This window comes from Chenopodium album, chromosome 4 (assembly GCF_948465745.1).
Source record: "Chenopodium album chromosome 4, dcCheAlbu1.1, whole genome shotgun sequence".
Taxonomy (NCBI): domain Eukaryota; kingdom Viridiplantae; phylum Streptophyta; class Magnoliopsida; order Caryophyllales; family Amaranthaceae; genus Chenopodium; species Chenopodium album.
The window spans coordinates 45,639,906-45,661,486 of NC_137837.1; the positions used below are offsets into that span (position 1 = coordinate 45,639,906).

Sequence of the window (21,581 nt, forward strand, 5' to 3'; positions counted from 1 at the left end):
TATTTAGGGAGCCTAAACTAGGTGCAACCAGTGGGAGGTGACACTTGGGGGATAGTCCACCGACAATCGGGTAGGAGAGACTAAGCCTTTACCTTACCCAACCCCGCCTTGACCAAATTTGAGAAGGGGAAGCCTTCTTATACATTTGAGATTAATAGTCAAGGCGAGGTTCAAGAACCTCACCTTTCACCACAACCCCACCAATCACCCCAAGACCATTCCCCCCAACACCATTCAACACACTTCCCACCACCTCCACCCTTCACCTATGGCATACCCACCTCCTCGGTCGATTATAACGTCGACCCCAATGCCCCTTATGACTTTTTGGCTTTTAGGAGCCAACTGGACCGTATAGAGATGGGGCAAGGGAGAGTAGAGGGCATGGTGCAAAACCTAGATTCTAGGTTAAGCACCTTGGATAGTCGGGTAGGTCATATAGAGAGGAACCTTGGGAGGGGTGTATACCCCATGTATGATGACTATGCACGCCGAGGGGCTATTCGCCCCGAGGCATTAGTTCCCGACTGGTTCCAATACCCCCAAGGAGGGTATTCCACCCCCGGAGCATTTGGTACTTATGTGGACTACTCTTCAGTCCATGGATATGGGGGTGATGCTCCTTTTGGCTGTATAGGGGGAAATGTGAACCCTTACTACTTTGCAGGTGATTCGGGTTATGGTGGTGCTGGAACGAGCCAGGGTGGTGCCGGCTCGAGCTATGGAGGAGGGTACGAGATGATGGATGATGATGAGGAGTAGCTTCTCCTAGCTACCTTCCCAAGTCAATGAGGGCATTGCTTGATTTGGCTTGGGGGGAGATTTCTTGTATATATGGTAACTCTCTTTCTCTCTTCTCTATTTATTGCTTTTCTAGTGTAGTTTTATTGCTTTCCTTTATGAAAAAAATACAAAATAATTTGAAAAACAAAAATACGTTGCAATGAATTATAAATCATGCTTCCCTGTGTCCCATACTTAGAAAATATTGTTTTGATTCTTGGTACATGATAATGAGCTTTGTGAATTTGTTTATCATGATATGAAGCTTAATTTTTTGGATTCCTAAACATGCGTCAATTTTGCCAACTATTTGTGAATATAGTGCTTGACTAGTTGATTTGGTTAGGAATGTGTGTTAATTCCTGGTATTTCAATGAATTTGAGTATTGGTTTGCAACTATTAGTAATGTTTATATAGCTCAATATTATATACATTTAGGAGGACGAAGGCATTTGTTCTCTTAGGAAGCTTTCAGACGATATTAGATACATTTGTTCCCTTCTTGCTACCCATGTTGTTGCTTGTGCCCTTTTATTGTTTATTTAGCCACATTACAAGCCTATATGAGCCCCATTAGTTACTAGTCCCAAGCTTGGATTAGGTAATATTGTTGTTTTACCAGGCTTGGGGGAGCTATTAGTTGGTGAGGTGAGGGAGTTGTGGTGTGCATATCGTTTGCACAATGTGGGAATAAAAGAAGAGTGATTGTTCTTTGATATTTTGATTGGAAAATATTGATGTTTTGTGTTACAAAGTTGAAAATTTCCAATATGAGGTAAAAAAAGAAAAAAAAAGAGCAAAGAAGAAAAAAGTTGTTTCATATGTTCAAATGTTCTATTTGGAGGTTGTTCAAGGAAAAAAAAAAAAGAAAAAAAATTCAAAAGAAAAAAAAAAGAGTTCAAGTTTGAAAAAAAAAAAAGAAAGAAAAAGAATAAGTGGTTCAAAGTTTGTTTTAATTCACTCTATTCCATATTATCATATTTTGTGAGTGAATATGTAAGTGTTGGGATTGTGTTGTATATTTGACTGTTTGGTGAACTTTTGTGGATTTGAGTTGTGGTTGGAGATGTTTAGGTCATCACTTGTTGTGACATTGGGTTTTGTTAGGATATGGCTCCTTTAAGCATGGCTTTACTCTCACATTTTCCTAAATTTATCCTACCCTTTACCCTAGCCTTACATTACAAGCTTTAAAGACCTTCCAACCTTTGTGCATAGAGTTGTAAGAATGTGAAAGTGTTATTTATCAATGCAAGTTATGATTTGACATATTTCGAGTCGACCAGTAGGTTGAGCGTTCATTGTTTTAAACACACGAGAGTGTGAGTTGGGAGGGCATTGTTCACAAATAAAGGGATTTGTTAGAGAGCGATCGAGTACTGTAGACACCCATTTGTGTCTCCCCGAAACCAAACCAAGTGATGAGTACCTTTCACGTCGAATCATAATCGAATGAAGCGAAAGTGTGGAAAGTCTAGTGTTGCGGATAGTTTTTAATTTCTTTTTTCTTCTCTCTGTTTTTGAAACTTATTTTAAGAAAATAGCCAATCTAGTTTGGTTGGTCCATGATATGGGTCCAATAATAGTGTAGTTGGATGGGGCTTGCAAAGACCTTTCCAACGATATATTATAAGCTTGTTGACTTTTCAGAGTTTTAATAAAAATCAAATAGCATTTTCGAGGAAATTATATGATTTTATCCTCCAGTACGGCAAACTTATCTGATTTTCGAAAATGCATTAAAATTAGGCTTGGCGCCTGACCCCAGGCTTTGGCGCCTGGAACCAGGCCTGGCGCCTAGCGCTAGCCATTGGCGCCTGGCGCTAGTGTTGGTGCCTGGCGCCAATTAGCCAGGGTTTGCGCCAGTTTTTTGTGCGTCAGACTCTGTTTTGTTTATTTTATCTTTTTGGCTGATTTTCTCTATAAATAACGTATTAAAAACTCCGTTTTGAATCATCTACATTCACCATCATTCACCAATTCTCATCATTCACGAGTTCTCATCTACAATAAGTTTTCTAATTCTCTCATCTCTCTCTCTTTCCTTAATTCTAACTTTGCTTTTTCATACAAAATTTCGCATTCACAAGATCTAGAAACACCTAGCCATATTCGAAGTTGTCTTCGCCCTAGACGTGAAAGGTTTAATTTCTGAGGGTTTGGTCCCAAATCTCTATTTCAATTATTTAATTTAATTGTTTTGATTATTATTTTCCTTGAAGTTACTAACGTGTGTATTTTGTTATTAGAAAGAGGTACGAGGCATCAAAGTAAGTACTTTAGTTGATTAATTGATGTAATGATGTAGAAATCATGTTTACATTGTTCTTATGATATTCCTAGTATCATGTCAAGGGTAATTTTAATATTAAATATGATTGTTATGATGCTTCCTACTTTCTTCCTAATATTTATGATTGTTAGTATCATGTTAGGGTTAAAGATTTGATTTTTATTGCTTAGTGACATGATAGGGTTTGTTATTAATCTTGTTAGTATCATGCCTAGGATCTTGCTATTTTTATTATGCTTTAACATGATTTATGATTATTATTATTTTGATGATGATTATTTTATTATGATTATAATCGCTATAATAATTATTATTATGATTAATATGGGTGTTATCATGATGATTATTCTTAATTATATTTGTGATGATTATAATTTTATTGTCATGCTTATTTATTGTTATTGCTTGATCACGCCTTTTATGCATGTTTAAAGGGAATTTGGTACTTGTAATCACGCTTAATAAGATATTAATAATCTTGTTAGGGTTAATGTGATTATAATTCAAGTGATCGCCAATAATAGATTTATTTGTGCATTATATTCAACCAACGTAGATTAAACAGGTTTAGGGTTAATCTATTGATTGCATGTTAATTGAAAAGCGCACATGAATACGATCAGAATAAAGTAGAGGCCTATTATTAGGGCAGGTTCAATCTCTTTTAGGTTGGATTTGTACCTTCATCCCCGAACCCTTATTTGGTTCTAGACCTTATGGAGTTGACGATCTCTTGGATCGTTAAGGGGTGTAACCTACAAGTTCCTAAAAAACAACTTGTTGGCGACTCTTTTGCTCTATCTTCTTCCCTTTTGGACGTCACCGTACTTTAGTGTATGATCACAGTGGGGTTCAAGCTAGTGGGATTAAAGCTTGAAATTTATTCCCTACAGTTTTTGGCGACTCCACTGGGGAGGATTTCTATTTTAATTCCTGAATTTGTTTCGGCAATGATCTAGAATGAGTGGGTGAGACTCGAAAAGTTCTAAGTATTTCATGTGCGTAATTTTGATTAACATTATTGTCATATGCATAAAAAAGATCTCATTGGAAAGACCATCCGTAATGAGTTAAAAACATAGGATTTTACACGTAGGAAATTTGAGAAATATCTTTCACAACTAGGACTGAAATAACACCGCGCGAAAATGGAAAATTTTATCGAGCACAGAAAGCTACTGAGGCATGTGGGAAGTAGCGTCAGGGGCCAGAGCTTGGCGCCAGTATTTTAGTTGTAGCGCCAGACACCAGTATTGGCGCCAGGCGCTACATTTAAAAGCTGGCGCCAGTCTCTGTTTGCTGCCGCCAATTTCCCCCAATACCGAGCCAGAAATATGCGTTCTAATTTCGACCAGTTTTTCGTATTGTTTTCTCGATCCTTCTTCCTGATTGAATTTTTTCTCACTTTTCTGAAACCCATATGTGTTCTACATATGGACATAACCCTCTGGGAATTCATGCTCCATCTACCTGATTGAACGCTCCGTGCAACAAAGGGTACATCCGAGATGTTGATTCACCAAACCATGGAAGCGAGTTTTTGTTCTAAAGCTCGCGGTGTACCATCCACTCGCGCCAACCCTTCACGGTTAGGCTTCCGCGCGGTGCATCCGGACAATTAACCATGGACCCTCTTTGACTAAACCATATCCCGAACTTTAGAGAACTACAACCATGGTTAGGTTGCGAACTCATTGCATCATATTATGCCTACTTGACTAATTGTGCATTATTTGTTGTGCATATATATTCTATGTTTCTCTTAACCGTTTGTTGACTTGTGTTGAGACTAAATAAATTAATGGCTTAAAGAACTTTGCCTAATTAATTAATTAATTAATTAATTAGAGTCATTAAAGTCTAATATTTTAATCGGAATTGACCTAGTACGACTTTAGGCATACCCCAATTGACTAATAACACCGAAAACAGTCCCAGATCGAAGCTCTAGTATTGGCGCCAAGGTCTGAGCTGTAGCGCCACATTATGGAGTGTAGCGCTTGACGACAGCTCTGTCGTCTGGCGCTAAGCTCTACGATGTGACGCCAGTCCTGTCGTTTGGCCGACAATTCGAATTATTGGTTGAGTCATCACTTAGAGTCTGATTAATCAGTTTGCTAATTAATTCGGTTAAATTTTGCTGTCAATAGTACTTATTTGAGTCGATGATCGAGTTTAGGCACTAAGTCCCATGGTCTTACACAAGAGTCCAAGCATGTCACTTACACTCAACGCACACTTCAATACACATACTTTGACCATGTTTAAGAGAGTCTTGTGTGCGCGTTTTTTCCGTCATTTTTTTATGGGGGTAAGTCGGATATTAATCCTCCAATAAAAAAAAAACTATACTTAGTTCCCTAAAAATATGTACATTATTTTTGCCAAAAAATATGCACACCCTTTTCTTTTTCCTTTTCTTCCTTAAAATAAACCGTAAAGTCAAGTTGATTCGAGTCAAGTAATTAAAACGCAAAAATGTTTAATTTACAACGCGTGGTTAAGAAAAGAAGGACGGTTAATCAAAGACAACCTCTTCGTACAAGTCTAACTTTTCGACAAACCCATAGCTCGTAAGAGGAAAGCTAAGACTATAATGGCAACACAAGAAGAATTCAATGATCTTAAGAACCAACTAGCTACCGTGACTGAGACACTGAAGCTTCTCGCACTAAAGATCGGTGATCCCGTGAAGCAACGACAGATGGATAAAGAACTTCTTCCGCAGAAGTTCAACGCCAACGACATCCCAAAATTCAGAGCAACTGACAACCCTTACTTTCATCTAAGAGCATTTGAAACAATCATGAGTATCAAGGGTATTGATACGAAGGTCTTCCCTTCTCTGTTCTCACTATCTCTCGAGACCGTTTGCCAACAATGGTTCTTTTCTCTCGAGAAAGAAAAGACCTCCACTTGGGAGTCCATAGCAAACGCTTTCGTTGATAGATACAAGTGCAACATTCAAGTCGAGACTGATCATAGGGAACTTGAAATCCTCAAGCAGAAAGAGAATGAACGCTTTACCTTCTTCTTTAACAAATGGAGGGAAACCTCAGCCAAGATGATTGAAGTGCCAAGTGAAAAAGAATCTGTGAGGCTATTCATCAAAAATCTTCAAGAAAAATATTCCAAGCATCTTAAATACCAAAATAATCTCCATACCTTCAAGGTCGTTTATGATATTGGGATCAATATTGAAGACGACTTGGCTAAGTTAAATGCTGCCAATAGTAACTCCAACAGTGGCTGGAAAGGAAAGAAGAACGACAATCCTTCTTCTTCCAAAAACGCCCACTCAAACAACTTCAGCACTTTTAATTTAGGATAAGTCCTTGCTATGAACAATCAAGGACAGAAAAAACCATTTAGGTGGAACTTCACTCCTATTGGCATGAGTTATGACACCGCATTTGATCGATTAAATGCAAAAGGTCTTATAACTCCTATTGGACCATTTGGGGACCCACCAGTTGAGAAGAGGTCGGCTAACTAGAACCCCAATGCACACTACAAGTATCACCAAGGTAGGGGCCATCTCACTGAAAATTGTTGGAAGCTCAAGGAAGCTATCCAAGACTTGATTGACAATAACAAATTCTCGTTGCCCCCTGTCAGTAAGAAGCCAAGCATTGAAAATGCACCTCTCGCTCATACCCTGGCTATCTCTGATGAGGAAAACGAGGTTGATCCCTCATCTCTCATTAGACCTATCAAAGAAATCCGTGCCATAGAAAAAGAAGAGGAAATCTTTTTCGATGTCAAGGATAATCTTCCTGAACCGGCAAGTAAAGAAGATATACAATTGCTCACACTGTCTGTGAAAGAGGTATCGCAACTACTACATGAAGCTTTCAAAGCTATGAACGAACTCCATAAGAAATATGATGAGTTTCCACTTCCGAAAGATGAACCTAAAAGAGAATTCACACCAGTGAGAACGACTTATGAGGCAAAGCACTTTCCCTTACAAGTCACTGAAAAACCCAAGAAGAGCAATAGAATCTACACTCCAATTGGTATCCCATATTCACAAATGTTCGAAATGCTCTCCGAGAGTGGCAAAATCAAAGCTCTCGAACCGAGACCATTCGAATCGTTGAAAAGGACGGATAGATATTACTGTCAATATCATCAATCAGGGGGTCACACTATAGAAAACTGTTTCAAATTCAAGGATTTGGTTCAGAAAATGATTGATGAAAAGAAACTAGTCCAAGTTCAACAAGAAGAGGATGCGACCACCAATGGAGTTTGGGACAGTGATGAAGAAGATGTCTATCTAAAGGACATAGTAGGACCTTCACCTTCTGTGTCATACACCACAGATGACATTTGGGCTGAAGAAGACTCATCGATAGATGTCCTCACAAGATCCGGGAGAATGCAACCTCCTATTTCAACACAACCTATGCCAACCACACAACAAGTTCCCATACCTATCATTGAAGACAACGATATTGTTAAGCAGTTTAAGAAGACAAAGGTGAGATGAATGTATGGAAACTTCTGGCAACATCTAGAGAACATAGGTTGGCTGTAATGAATGCCTTGGACAAAATCGGGATAGATTCTGACACTACTCCTAAGGGACTGGCCAACTTCCTCACAAGTGACCTTCCTAGTCCGATTAATTTGATCACCTTTTCTGATAAAGATTTACCCCCAGAAGGTGACAAACATTACAAGGCATTAAACCTCACAGTAGTTTGCAAGAGGATGAATGTTCCTATGACTCTTGTAGACAATGGATCGGCGATCAACGTCTGTCTACTTAGAACTGCGAGGATGCTCGGCATAAGGGACGAAGATTTAACTCCGTCTACACAAGGAATAAGGGCCTACGACAATACTCGTCGTCAAGCTCTTGGCAAGATCACTCTAAATGTAACGGCAGGAGCAATAGAACATGCTACTACCTTCCAAGTAGTAGACATTAAAGCTTCGTTTAACTTGTTGTTGGGACGCCCTTGGCTTCATGATCTAAAGGCCGTCCCTTCATATCTCCACCAACAAGAAAAAGATATATTTGGGGGAATTCCAATCACTATCGATGCTTCGCCTATGAGGATTAAATCCATAGAGAATCCAATCATTAATGTAGAGCACGACGAAGATGATGAAGATTTATGGGGCTTTAACGAAGAAGTCTCTTTAATCTAGGAGGATGAAACGACCCCTCTTTGCCATGACCCCCATTCCAACATGATTGTCAATGCCACGCTGAAGAAAAAAGGACACTTTCCTGGGATGACCTTCGGAAAGAAGAAAGGAATGGAAAAACCGGTGGAGTCACCTAGCCTCCCTAAGTTAGACACTTTCGGACTTGGTTTCGAACCGACTCGGAAGGATCTTAAGCGAGCCCAGGAAAAGTCAAAAGCACGTTGGGATGCTCGCATTCCAAAGAAAGAAATCCCAATGGATCAATATCCTCTTACGCTTAATGGTCAGTTTATAAAAGAAGGAGAGGACTATCCATGCCATGAATTTCCCGAGCCATTTGTCGTAAACGGCATACGACAACCGGGATTCGAGATTTTCTTGGATTGCTACTTCACCGATGAAATCCCAACTCCTGTCTATAAGGAGAAAGCACCCCCATGCTTTGACTTTAACGTCATGGGATTACTGTTCGGGCGAGAAAAGAATAAGCCAACTTGTAAAGAGGATAACTCCTCGCTCATTCAAATAGTCCTACAAAGCGAAAGCTTCGATCCCTCGAAGCTAATTACTTTAGCTGAAGGATCACTACAAGGGTGGCGCAAGACTATCAAGGTGACTACTCCAAGCGGAAGGAAGATATCCATCACGACAGGGCAAGGACCGATGTTTGAAGAGTCGTCTGAGTCTGAGTCTGAGTCTGAGTGTTTCCCTTTAGAGTCTTCTAAGTCTTTAGTAGTAACACCTCCCCCTCCTATTTCTTCTCCTTGGATAGTTAGTGATCCAGTCCCTGAGGACATATCACTCTTTGATGTAATGATCTCAGAGTATAATAATATTTCTCATTCTCCTTACTTCTCGTGTTCTTCTCTAACCCAAGATGACGAGCATTGTGTTAACTAACAATGAAAGAGACAAAGAAATTATTAAAGCAATGGAAACACTCGAAAAGAAAACACCGGTAATTGAAGAAACTGAACAGTTGATATCTCAAATGATTCAACTCATAAAAGAGAAGTTAAAATCGGATTAACACTGAATAAACAAGAAAGAACCGATTTAATTAACTTACTTTAAGAATTCATCGATGTATTTGCTTGGTCATATGAAGATATGCTAGGCATTAATAGAGAAATAGCTCAACACACTATACCACTAATTCCAGGAATGAAACCTGTAAAACAAAAGTTACGTCGAATGAAACCTGACATAGCTCTTAAAATAAAAGAAGAAATTCAAAAACAAATAACTGCAGGTTTCATCAAGGTATCCAAATACCCCGAATGGGTCGCCAACGTCGTCCCAGTTCCGAAAAAAGACGGAAGGGTAAGGATGTGTGTCGACTATCGAGATCTAAATAAGGCAAGTCCTAAGGACGACTTCCCTTTGCCACACATCGATATTCTGGTAGATAACACGACAAATCACGCGCTTCTCTCATTCATGGATGGGTATGCAGGTTACAACCAGATCCTCATGGAAGAAGAATACATGGAGAAAACAACTTTTATAACACCATGGGGCACTTACTGCTACACGGTAATGCCATTCGGGTTGAAAAACGCGGGTGCTACTTACCAACGTGCAACAACTGCTTTACTCCATGATATGATGCATAAAGAAGTCAAAGTATATGTCGACGACATGATTGTAAAATCAAAAGACCGTCCAGGCCATCAAGTAGCCTTAAGGAAATTTTTCGAAAGGCTAAGAAAATATAATATGAGGTTGAATCCATCTAAGTGTGCTTTTGGAGTCACCTCAGGCAAGCTTTTGGGTTACGTCATAAGCTCTAGAGGAATAGAGGTAGACCCAACCAAGATCAAAGCAATCATGTTAATGACACTGCCCAAGACTGAGAAACAGATTCGAGGATTTATTGGCCGGTTGCAATACATAATTAGGTTCATATCAAAACTGACGACAATATGTGAACAAATCTTCAAGAAGCTCAAGAAGAATGTACCAGTGATATGGGATGAAGAGTGTCAAAAAGCCTTTGAAAAGATCAAAGCCTATCTCGCAAATCCTCCCGTATTAGCACTAGCACTCCCCGAAATACCTCTTAGGTTATATTTGACGGTTACTAAAGAGACAATGGGAGCTATGCTAGCACAAGAAGTAGAAGGCAAAGATAACGCAATTAACTACCTAAGCAAGAAGATGCTCGAATACGAAGCACGCTATACACCACTCGAGAAGTTGTGCCTCGCCTTGGTGTTGGCCACAACCAAGTTAAGACATTACATGCTGGTGCATACCGTTTTCGTAGTCTCCCAATTAGATCCACTCAAATATCTATTCGAGAAATCCACACTCAATGGACGCATATCAAGATGGATAGTCAATCTAGCCCAATTTGATGTAAGGTTCATGCCACAAAAAGCTATCAAAGGATCCGTGGTGTCATATTTTGTAGCAGATTTTCCAATAGAAGACTCGACACCAATATAAGACAATGAATTTCCAGATGAAGATTTAATGGTCACTGAAGATGATACTTGGACCTTATACTTTGACGGAGCCTCAAACCAAAAGCGATGTGGCGTTGGAGTGTTACTAGTATCACCTAAAGAGGAGCATGTTCGAATCTCCATAAAGCTTGATTTCGACGTTACCAACAATGCTGCTGAATATGAAGCATGCGTGGTAGGCCTTGAAACAACTTTGGCATTGGGATTAAAGAAGTTAAGGATATTTGGAGACTCTTCTTTGATCATCAATCAGATATCTAAGAGGTGGAAAATAAGGAGCAAAAGTCTACCCCCTTAACAAACCTATCTGGAAACTCTTACCGATCAGTTAGAGAAGGTAGAATACACATATCTACCTAGAGAGGAAAACCAATTCGCTGATGCTTTGGCAAGACTAGCCTCAATGGTTAGGATTCCCACGGAAATCGAGCAATTGCCTTTAACTATAGAAAAAAGACACAAACCAGCATACATCCAAGCGATAGAAGATGACAAAGTAGTCCAAGGCGAAGAAGAAGAAGAAGAAGAAGAAGAAGAAGAAGAAGAAGAAGAAGAAGAAGAAGAAGAAGAACCGTGGTACACGGACATACTCAATTATGTCACCAATGGAGAATACCCTCCTCATGCCGACAAAAGAGCAAACGAGCATTAAGGCTTTTGGCTTCCCAATATGTAGTCATAGACAACGAGCTACATAAAAGGGTACCTAAGGGTCGAGCTCTCCTATGTGTAGGAAAGAAGGATGCACAAAGAGCAATGAGAATAGTCCATGAAGGAATCTGTGGAACATATATAAATGGCAAAATGCTAGTCCAGAAGATAATGCGAGAAGGATATTATTGGACTACAATGAATAGGGATTGCCATCAATACGTAAAAAGATGCCCTAAGTGCCAAATTTATTCTAATTTACAACATGTCCCTCCATCATTGCTCTACACCTACACATCGTCATGGCCATTCTCTACATGGGGAATTGACATCATTGGCAAAACAACTCCCCCGGGAACGGGAGGCCACGAATATATTCTAGTAGCAATTGATTACTTCACAAAGTAGGTCGAAGCGCAATCATACGCTAAACTCACTACAAAACATGTAGCACTCTTTATCGAGAGAAATATTATTTGTCGATACGGAGTCCCACATGAAATGATAAGTGACAATGGAACTCACTTTCAAGCCGAATGTGAGGAACTGCTACAAAAATATGGCGTTCAACATCATCATTCTCCCCCTTACAGACCTCAAGCAAATGGAGCAGTCGAGGCAGCTAATAAAAATCTAAAGACTATCATCGATAAAATGACGAAAAATTATAAGGATTGGCCTGACAAACTTCATTTCGCATTGTGAGGTTATCGCACGTCAATTCGCACATCAACAGGAAATACGCCATTTTCCTTGGTATATGGAATGGATGTCGTACAACCTGTCGAACTAGAAATACCATCTCTACGCATTGCATTAGAGAGTAAACTCGATGAAGTTAAATGGACTAGGGCAAGATATGAAGAATTAATTCTACTCGATGAGAAACGACTAGAAGCTCTACATCACACTCAGTGTTACCAAACTCGTATGGATAGGCATTTTAATAAGAAGGTCAAGACAAGGAATATCAAAGTAGGAGACTTGGTGTTAAATGCACTAAGGAAAAATGTTTTAGATCCAAGGGGTAAATTTAGACCTAATTGGTCTGGATCCTACATTGTCAAAACAATCCTGTCAGGAGGTGCAGCAAAACTAACTGATATGGATGGCAATGAATTCTCGAACATGACAAATCTTGACCAACTTAAGAAATACTACCCGTAATTACTTGAGTAGGATACTCAAGAGAGCTACGTTTGGCCTGATTCCTTAAGAAAGGATACGTAGGCAACCCTTTACGGGTGCGGCCACTTTATTTTTCGACATCTCCGCGTTCCAGAATTAATTAAAAATTCAATAGAAGATCGGCGAATTATCGGCGTCGCAGAGGAGAACCTGGCGCCAGCCAACAACCATCAGCGCCAGCCGATGAAATTGGCGCCTGGCGCCAGACTTCAATGACAAGCGCCAATTGCTAATAAGTGGCGCCTATTTGGAAATAAATTTTGGGCGAATTTCGGTGTTTTTTCGAAAATTTTTCGACTTCCGTTCTCGAAGAATTTTCGGAAAATTAATTTTTTGGTTTTCATTGCTTTAATAAAATAAATTTAAAGTAAATAATTTAATTAAAAGCTGAAATTTCATTAATAAAATAAAATTACATTATTGATGGAATTTAAATAAAGCTGAAATAAATTAACTTAAAATAAAAAATAATATACTAAGTCTAATAAATTGAAAGTCAAGCAATGCTCCTAATCTTTCTTTTCCTTTCTAGCCCTTTTCCAATTCTTGTCTGCTTCCTCCTCCTCATCCATAACTTTAGCTAGTAGGCATCCTTTAGAGGACCTACATTCAATCTTAGAGTAGATAGTCTCCCCTTCAGCTAATATTGCATGCTTCTTTTCCACCCAAGCTTTTTTATCTGTGGTGTCAGCTTTCCTTTTTCCTTTATCCTTGGTAGCACCTTTCTTCCTAGGCATTGCAGGTGTTTTGAATTCAATTCTTGCACCTAAGCGTTTCTTGGCAGGAATCACCATGTCACCTAGACGATTCTTCACATCAGTTCTACCCTGATCCTTCGAAGACTTCTTCAGCAACCACTTCTTTACATCATTGGGTAAAGAAGGAGGAACCTTTTGGGTAATCACTTCCCACAAAGGTCTAGCACTCCAGTAAGCATCAAATTTAATTTGTCTACTTCTTGAGAAACAGGGTACTCATAGGAAGGACGAAGATCCCTAGAAGGAATATTCTGAAGCAAGCCGTATTGTCTTTTTACCCTGCAGGGGTAATAATAAGTCACACGAGACAAGCTTGGAAGGCGGCCTAACCATCCTTTCTATTTTCCACCATGGGACGACCCACTTGATAGCAAAATCACGAGATTCGAAGACTTTTCTCCACCCATGGCGCCCAATTTTAGGGATGCGTTACTTCCTTCTCACGAAGCAATTGGGAGTATACGTCTCAATATCGTCTGGAGGGCTAATTAGTCCTAGCCTTTCCATTAGCCACATCTGTAAAAAAAAAATAAAAAAAAAATTGCAATGCAATTAAATTATTATTACAATACAAAAATATATTTTTTGATTTCTGTAATTAAAAATATTATTTTTCTACCTGTAATAAAATTGGAGAGCCGCGAAAAGGTGCTTTTGGGTCCCTTTCAGTTCATCAAGACTAACTATAGTCTCTCCAACTATCAATGGCATTGGATTTCTCCCTGATTCAATTTGTTCTAAAACAGTGGTTATAATTGATTGACCTTCATTATCTTTACCACTACTAAGGAAAAATTGATTAAGCATGCAAAATAAGAAAGCCCTTCTTCTATATATATGAAAAGATTCAGAAAGAGGTTTATCAAAATAATGGCGTGCAAATTCTTTCAAATTAACTATGTTGCCATCTACTATTTTTGATAAATCCCTTTCTTTTAAATTAAAGAAGCACTCAAAATCCTTATAATAATATGCATCTACTCTAGGGATTACTATGAGATCTATTGCAGGGAAGGGCTAATCTCATCATACCCTATTCTAAAGCAATGAGTATCAATATTCCAAAATTCTAGAGCGGTATGTATGAAATCTAAGTCAAAATCTACCCCTTTGATGCCATAAATTCCCCCAAAGTGAAATAAATCTAATTCTTTTCTCTCCCTAGCATTAAGAGATCGACACCATTCATGAGTATATTAGGTGAAGGTTTTGGTCATTAAGACATGATTATTATTTTTTCTAAAGCGAAGAATTATTTTATTCGCTGGAATTATGAGAAGAATCGGCTGGGCAGGGGGCTATTTATACACAAATTGCGTGAAGTTTTAATCAGAATGAAATACGGCTTCAGCGTCAATCAGCGTCAAAATCCCGTAATTGGCGCCAGCCGCCAACGCTTGGCGCCACACGCTAAGTGTAGCGCCTGGCGCTAAGTTGCCACATCAGGCGCGCGTGCTTAACTTGCGTTTTTCATCCTAAACTCGAGTCGGCTAATGACTTTATGGCTCCGTTTATCTTTCCTAAACATTTTTTTTTATTTATCCTTTTTCTTAATTAATTAAAATAGCTATTATTTTTAATTATATTATTCTTTTTTGGACTTTATTTAAATTCCAAACACCTGACATTTTATTTAATTGATTTTTTTTCCTTTTTATTTTTTCTTTTTGAGGAGAGAGTCGGATACCCTCCATCAATAATAAAAATGACGGAATTTTTGCGCAAAATTGTTTGTCACACTTCTCTTGCACACACAAACATGCACATAATAAAAGCAAACAAAATAACTCATAATAGCATAAATATACAAAATGTGTCTATAAATAATGAGTCTAAGGCAAAGTTCTATAAAAAGTCAAAATAAAATATACACAGGAACAAACTACGGCGCCGGAGGACGTATGCCCATCATATTATAAAATTGCGCCGTACGAGGAGTCACCTCTCCACCAGCTCCAGCTCCAGTCTCCGCAGGAGGAGGAAAGCTCAATGTAGGTCCACTTTACCCAGGATCAATCTGAGGCTGAGACTGCGAAGGGTGTTGCGATGACGAGCCTACATCGTACATCCCACCACCTCTGAAGGCCGAGATAGCCTCTCCTACCGGTGCAGCATGAGCACCCTCAGAAGACGATCCCGAGCTCTCTGCAACGTCAACACGAGCAGCCTCCGAGCGACCACCTCTACCCCCTTATGAGGTACGACGATGTCTCGAGCTGGACCTCGCCGGATCCCTCCGCCCCTCAGGTCTCGTATGGGTGTGAGAAGCAATAGGCTTGCCCTGCAAAAAGAATTAAATTCAGAAACAAGGCAAAATAGAAGCGGTAATGCAAAAAATATATAAAGAAAGACTACCTCTCGGATGACGTCATCCCGAAGGCAAGTGGCCGCATTCCTCATCTGGACGAGCTGGCTCCGGAAGGCATCTATACATCGTGCCATCGCTGAAACCACCTCGCGCGAAAACTGTCAGAAAAATAAGTCAGTAAACATGCGTGATATATGGACAAAAATTGTGAATAACTAGGCTTACTCGAGTCTGGTGGCGAGGAATCGACTGCTCTACGAAGCACTCGCCCTCGGGAGCCGGAGAAATCATCTCCTCAATCGGCCCGTGCATCCCCTGGTAGTGGATGGACATACGGGGTGGCACGAACTCAACAGCACCGTCCTGATAAAACAAAAAGTCAGTAAAACATTACTTTGGGGCTACTTCATGGAAAGTAAAAGCCGAAAAATATTACCCTCACATCCTCGGCCGGTACGGGGGCTTGAGCTAACAACGGTAGTAGCTCCTCAGCATAGCACTGCCCAGGGATCACATAGGATCGCCAAGGGGTACCATCTCCTTCATACATGCTCGACAATCGCGCCTCGTCGAACATGTGACGTGGTGGAGCAGCAGGAACGACGAAGATATCGAAGGAATGCTGTCTAGCAACCCTCTCTCCTAAGTACACGGTCGCTCCGTAAGTCCCCAGGAAATAGCAATGCTCAGCAGAATACTGTGCGGCTAACCCAGGGACTGTCCAACCGCCCCACGGCCGGTACACCACCATAGGCCCCTACAAAGAACATCAATCAGGCGAGAGTATACCTAAAGCATCGCGGAAAAGCAAATAAATAACAAAAGTCGTACCGCAATGATCCAGTTCCGGACATGTGTAGTAGACATATCCACATGGCGACCGCCCCAAGAGCGCTCATTGGAAATCCGCGCGGCAATGGTCTCGCCGGCGTAGCAAAAGAGAAGTACTCGTAGAACCAGATCTACAAGGAGTTAAAATTGTAAGTAAATGCTAGCTAATATGTAAAGCTAAACTTTATAAGGAATAATGTTTACCTCTACGACCTTCCAAAAGGCAGACAAAGCGATGTTCGTCCTAAAGGACCGGTGTCGACACGAGTCCCTCAGCGCACGAACGAAGTCAGCGTAGGCCAAGCTGGCCCAGTCATAAGTCCCAATCCGATGAAGATCACGGACAGCAGGAAGATAGTAAAGCAACGCCCTACTACCTTTGTCAGTGGAGAATGTCCCTGACAATAACATCAGCGCAAAGATGCGCCCCGCTGCTCTCGGGTGGTCGCATCATCATCAAGAGCCGCTGGCAGCGTCGAGCGGCGAATTCCTCTAGCGCTAAATTGAGTCGTCTCGACCTCAGCTCGGGACCGAATAGTGATGTGTCTATTTTATATAGTATTTTACCCCCGTCCCTTGGTCATAATTAGTAGTGTTTTTGGCTCTTTAGAGCCACTTTTATTACTAATTGGTGTTTTCTAGTGTTTTCGTAGATTTTGTTGACTTTTGCAGGGATTTATGCTTTTGGAGTATTTTCCCGAGATATTTTGGAGCAATCACGAGCATTGGAGAAGCACGACCAGAGTTTATAGCCAAGGGCCGGTTAGAGCCATCGAACCGGTGATTAAGGCTCTGTATATGTGATACCGGGGCATTTGGACCGAGTATTCAAGACCGGAAGAGGAAACCCAGATTGGCCCGAAGAGTTAGAGCCCAATCGAAGTCCAAATAATGGCCCAAATGAGCCGCCCGGCCAAAAGGCTGGCGCCCGGAGGCGCGCCCGGCCGGGCGGGAGAAGCTTTGGCTAGCGACCGGTGACGCGCCCGGCCAGGCGCGAGATTAGTAGTAATGAGCAAAAAAGGCGCGCCCGATCGGGCGGTGCCTCGCCTGATCGGGCGCGTGTATTTCTTAGGAGACGTTTAACATCTTTTTAATTTGTTTTAATTTAGGACTTTGTACGGAGTATAAATACTCCTTCGTAATACGATTTTAGGATATCTTCTTCTCCTTTTTACTCTTTCTTTACTCTCTTAATTGTTCTTTTAGATTTCTTTCTCTAAAAACCTTTGTTCTTAATTCTACTCTTAATTCAAGATTTATTTTGGTAACGATTTCTCTTCCCTTAATCTTAGTTGTTTATTTTATTCCTTTCATCATGATTTACTTTATTCCTTTCATTAGTTTAGTTTTTAATATGTGTGAGTAGTTTTTTTTCTAGGGTTTAAGGGGATCCATAAATAATATGAAGGGGTAAATTGTTGTTGTTAATTATCAATGCTAGATTAATTTCCTATTGATTGATTTAATGCTCTGTGACTAGATTTACGCTGATCTTTTATGCATGAGTTTAACAATATTGATTCGAGATTCAACAGATGAGAATTAATGTTTAGGTCTAGTTTCAATAGGCAGATTAATTTATAAATGGTTAAGTCGAGATTCGAGAGATGAGATTTAATGCCGGTAAATTAACTGTGTGATTGTAATACGTAGCGAAAGCTCTTTACAATCTGGTTAATTGATGCATTGATGATTGACTATTATTGATTATTGATATTGCATGATAATTTCTACGTTAGTTAGAGGATTTAGGAATTACTTTTGATTAGGGGATACGACTTTACCCTGTCAAAATTTGGCGCCGTTGCCGGGGAGACGGTTTTATTTTTATTTCTGATTGTTTTTGTAGTCTAGATTATTTCCCTTTTGTCTCAGAGAGCATTAGTTCTCTAAGACAAATGTCATATTTACTTCTAGTTTTTGTTTATGCCCAGGTGTTCCAGATCAGGTTACATCCCATTCGATCCTGAGATCGAACGTTCCTTCCATAGACAGAAAAATCTCTACAAGCAAATCCTGGCGGATTCTAGTGATAATAACAATAATCACCGAAATCCTCCAACTGGTTCTAGCGATTCAGAGACATCATCAGACGCAGAATCAGAGATGACGGCTCCAAAGAAGCTTAGTGATTATTCACAACCAAAGCTTACGGATTTTCCACATCTCACCCCTACTCTGGCTCTTGATGGGGTTCAATTTGAAATTAAACCTCAATTTATAACGATGATAGAGAGGAAGCAATTCAGTGGAGCCAAGGGTGAAGACCCGAATCTTCACATTGCCGACTATTGTCCATATTGCAACACCATCAGGCAAGCCGGGGTCACTCAAGACAAAATCAGGGAGATTCTCTTTCCCTTCTCTTTAACTGGAAAAGCTAAATTGTGGTTTAATGGCTTAAATAGAACTACACTTGGTATAACTGACTTTGAAACTCTTGTTTTGCATTTCTATAACAAGTATTATCCTGTAGAGAGAACAGCAGTACTACGGAGTGCGATCCAGAACTTTGCCCAAGAAGCCGATGAATCTTTATATGAGGCTTGGGAGAGGTTCAAGGACTTACATAGAGAATGCCTTCACCATAATTTAGCGCAATGGTAGTTAATCCAAGCCTTTTATAACGGCATTGGAAATTCCTCTAGAATAATTTTAGACTCTGCAGCTAGTGGGAGATTTATGAATCTTAATGTTGATGATGCAGGTCAGGTTATTGAAGACATGGTGATACACTATTCCCAATATGGGAACCCTAGAGGATTTGCTAACAAGGGGAAGCATAGTGTCGACTCTGTATCCTTTTTGCAAGCTCAACTAACCTCTATTTGCCAAAAATTAGATAATCTAAGCACTGCTAATGTAGCTAATGTTTCTGCAATTAATAATAATTCTAATGAGGCCTTCTGTGAAAAAAGTGGTATTGTGGGTCATTGGGAGCAAGATTGCAGGAGTTATGTGGAGCAAGTTAATGCTTTCCAAGCTTATAGGCAGAATAACCCATACTCCAACACCTACAACCCTGGGTATCGGAATCATCCGTACCTTTCCTACCGGAGCACTAATGTTCAAAATCCACCACCACAAGAACCACAGGCGCCACAGCAGTAGAAATATTATCATCCCAATGCTAGCCAGAAGAACCAACCACAATAAACCCCCTCATCTTCCGACCCTTCTCTGGCGGAAATTAGAGCAATGTTGGTTAATATGCAAAAGCACATGGAGAGCAGAGATGCGACAATTGATCAAATTTTAGCGCATAATAAAATTGTAGATAATCAAATTGCGCAACTCTCCGCTACTCTACAAGCCCGCCAACAGGGAGCTCTGCCGGCACAGCCAACCCGGCCTACGGATCAAGCATTTGTAATTACTCTAAGGAGCGGTTCAAACTATGAAGGGCCCTCTATGCCCAGAGTTGATGAACCTGTTTTATTAAATAATGCTAATCTTAATTCCGTTAAACCAAACAATGTAGTTGATAGCCCTGCAGGGCTAAAAGATAATACTAACATATCTAATACTACATTGCAGGGTACAACTCCAGAGAAGGTGGCTACTCCAGACAAGAGTAATAATGCTCCAAAGCCAATTATAAAACTCCCATTCCCTAATCGTCAAGTGAAGACAAACTTGGATAAGCAGTTTGGTAAGTTCCTGGAGGGGGTAAAAGATTTGAAGGTAACAGTTCCCTTTACTGAATTAATCACACAAATCCCCTCGTATGCAAAATTTATGAAGGAAATATTGACGAGGAATAGGTCTATTGGTGAGGTAGAGACAATAGCTTTCACTGTAGAGTGTAGTGCCGTACTTCAAAATAAGTCTCCGCCTAAATTAAAAGATCCGGGTAGTTTTTCTATCCCTTGTCATATTGGAAATCTCTTGATTGATAATGCATTATGTGATTTGGTTGCAAGTGTTAGCATCATGCCATTATCTGTGTGTTTTAAGTTGAATATGGGTAAATTAAAAGCTACCAATATAACTCTACAAATGGCCGACCGTTCTTTCAAATACCCCTTAGGTGTTTTAGAGGATGTCCCCGTTAGAGTAGGTAAATTTTATATACCTGTAGATTTCGTTGTTCTTGATATGGCTGAGGATATGCAAACCGCAATTATTTTGGGTAGACCATTCCTTAACACTTCAAGAGCAGTCATAGATGTAAGAAGTGGTAAGTTAACATTATTAGTAGGGGATGATAAAGTTGTTTTTAATCTGAATAATGCCCCTAAAAGCTCCATGACTGAGGAGAAATGTTTCAGTGTTAATGTGGTTGTAAATTATTCTAACAAGCCCCAAGTTCTTGAAAAAGATCCCTCGGAGGCGGTATCTTGTGTTGCATCCTTTTTAGATTAGATAGACAAATGGCAGAAAGAAGTCGATGCAATAGAAAAAGCACTCTACAATGTTAGTCTTGGTTTCGAGGATGAACAAGCGGAACCGATCGAGTAAGTTGTGCGAATCGAGTCTACGGTAAGTGTTCCGTCAGATCGAGTTGCAAGTGTTGCATGCAAGGAAAATTTGAAGCAACCCTCGATCAAAGAAGGATCTTTAGTGCGTAGCATTGAAGATCCACCATTCCAAGTCAAGGAGGATCCACCAGATAAGGTGATTTGGCGTCCCATAGGGTATGTCAGGAAGCCTCATCGCAGCTTGAACACCGCTAGACCGGGTGAGAAACCACCCGATCAAGCGTTAGGCCAAGGGTCCTAGATATTGTACTTGGTAAGAAGGTCGTGCGGGACCTAGATAAACCAGCGCTTTACGAGAGGCAACCCGTATTTTTAATCCTTTTTAGGCAAGTTTTTCTTTTCTTTTTCTTATGAGAGGAGAGATGAGGGAATTTAATGAGTTTTATGAGTGTTTGTACAGGTTTGAAGGAAGAGAGTTAGCCAAATTTTGGAGAAAAGAGGAAAATAATATTTCGCCGATTTAGTCTCGGGCCCGACCGGGCGAAGCTCGCCCGATCGGGCACGAGAGCAAGGATCTGGAAATAAGAAATTTCACCCGATCAGGCGAGTGGCGCCCGATCGGGCACGAAACTTGTCGTTTACGGACTTAATTTTCCGCCCGATCAGGCAAGCCCCTCCCGATCGGGCGCGAGAAGGGAGTAATTTTAGAGCAA

The 21,581-nt window shown here is 40.3% G+C and overlaps 1 non-coding gene across 1 annotated transcript; it reads right to left on the reverse strand.

Annotated features, from left to right (window-relative positions):
- Positions 1-18,934: 18,934 nt before the first annotated feature.
- LOC145629632 (small nucleolar RNA R71) lies at positions 18,935-19,041 on the reverse strand. The gene has a single exon (XR_014111794.1). It is a non-coding gene; the product is annotated as a small nucleolar RNA R71 (small nucleolar RNA).
- Positions 19,042-21,581: the final 2,540 nt, after the last annotated feature.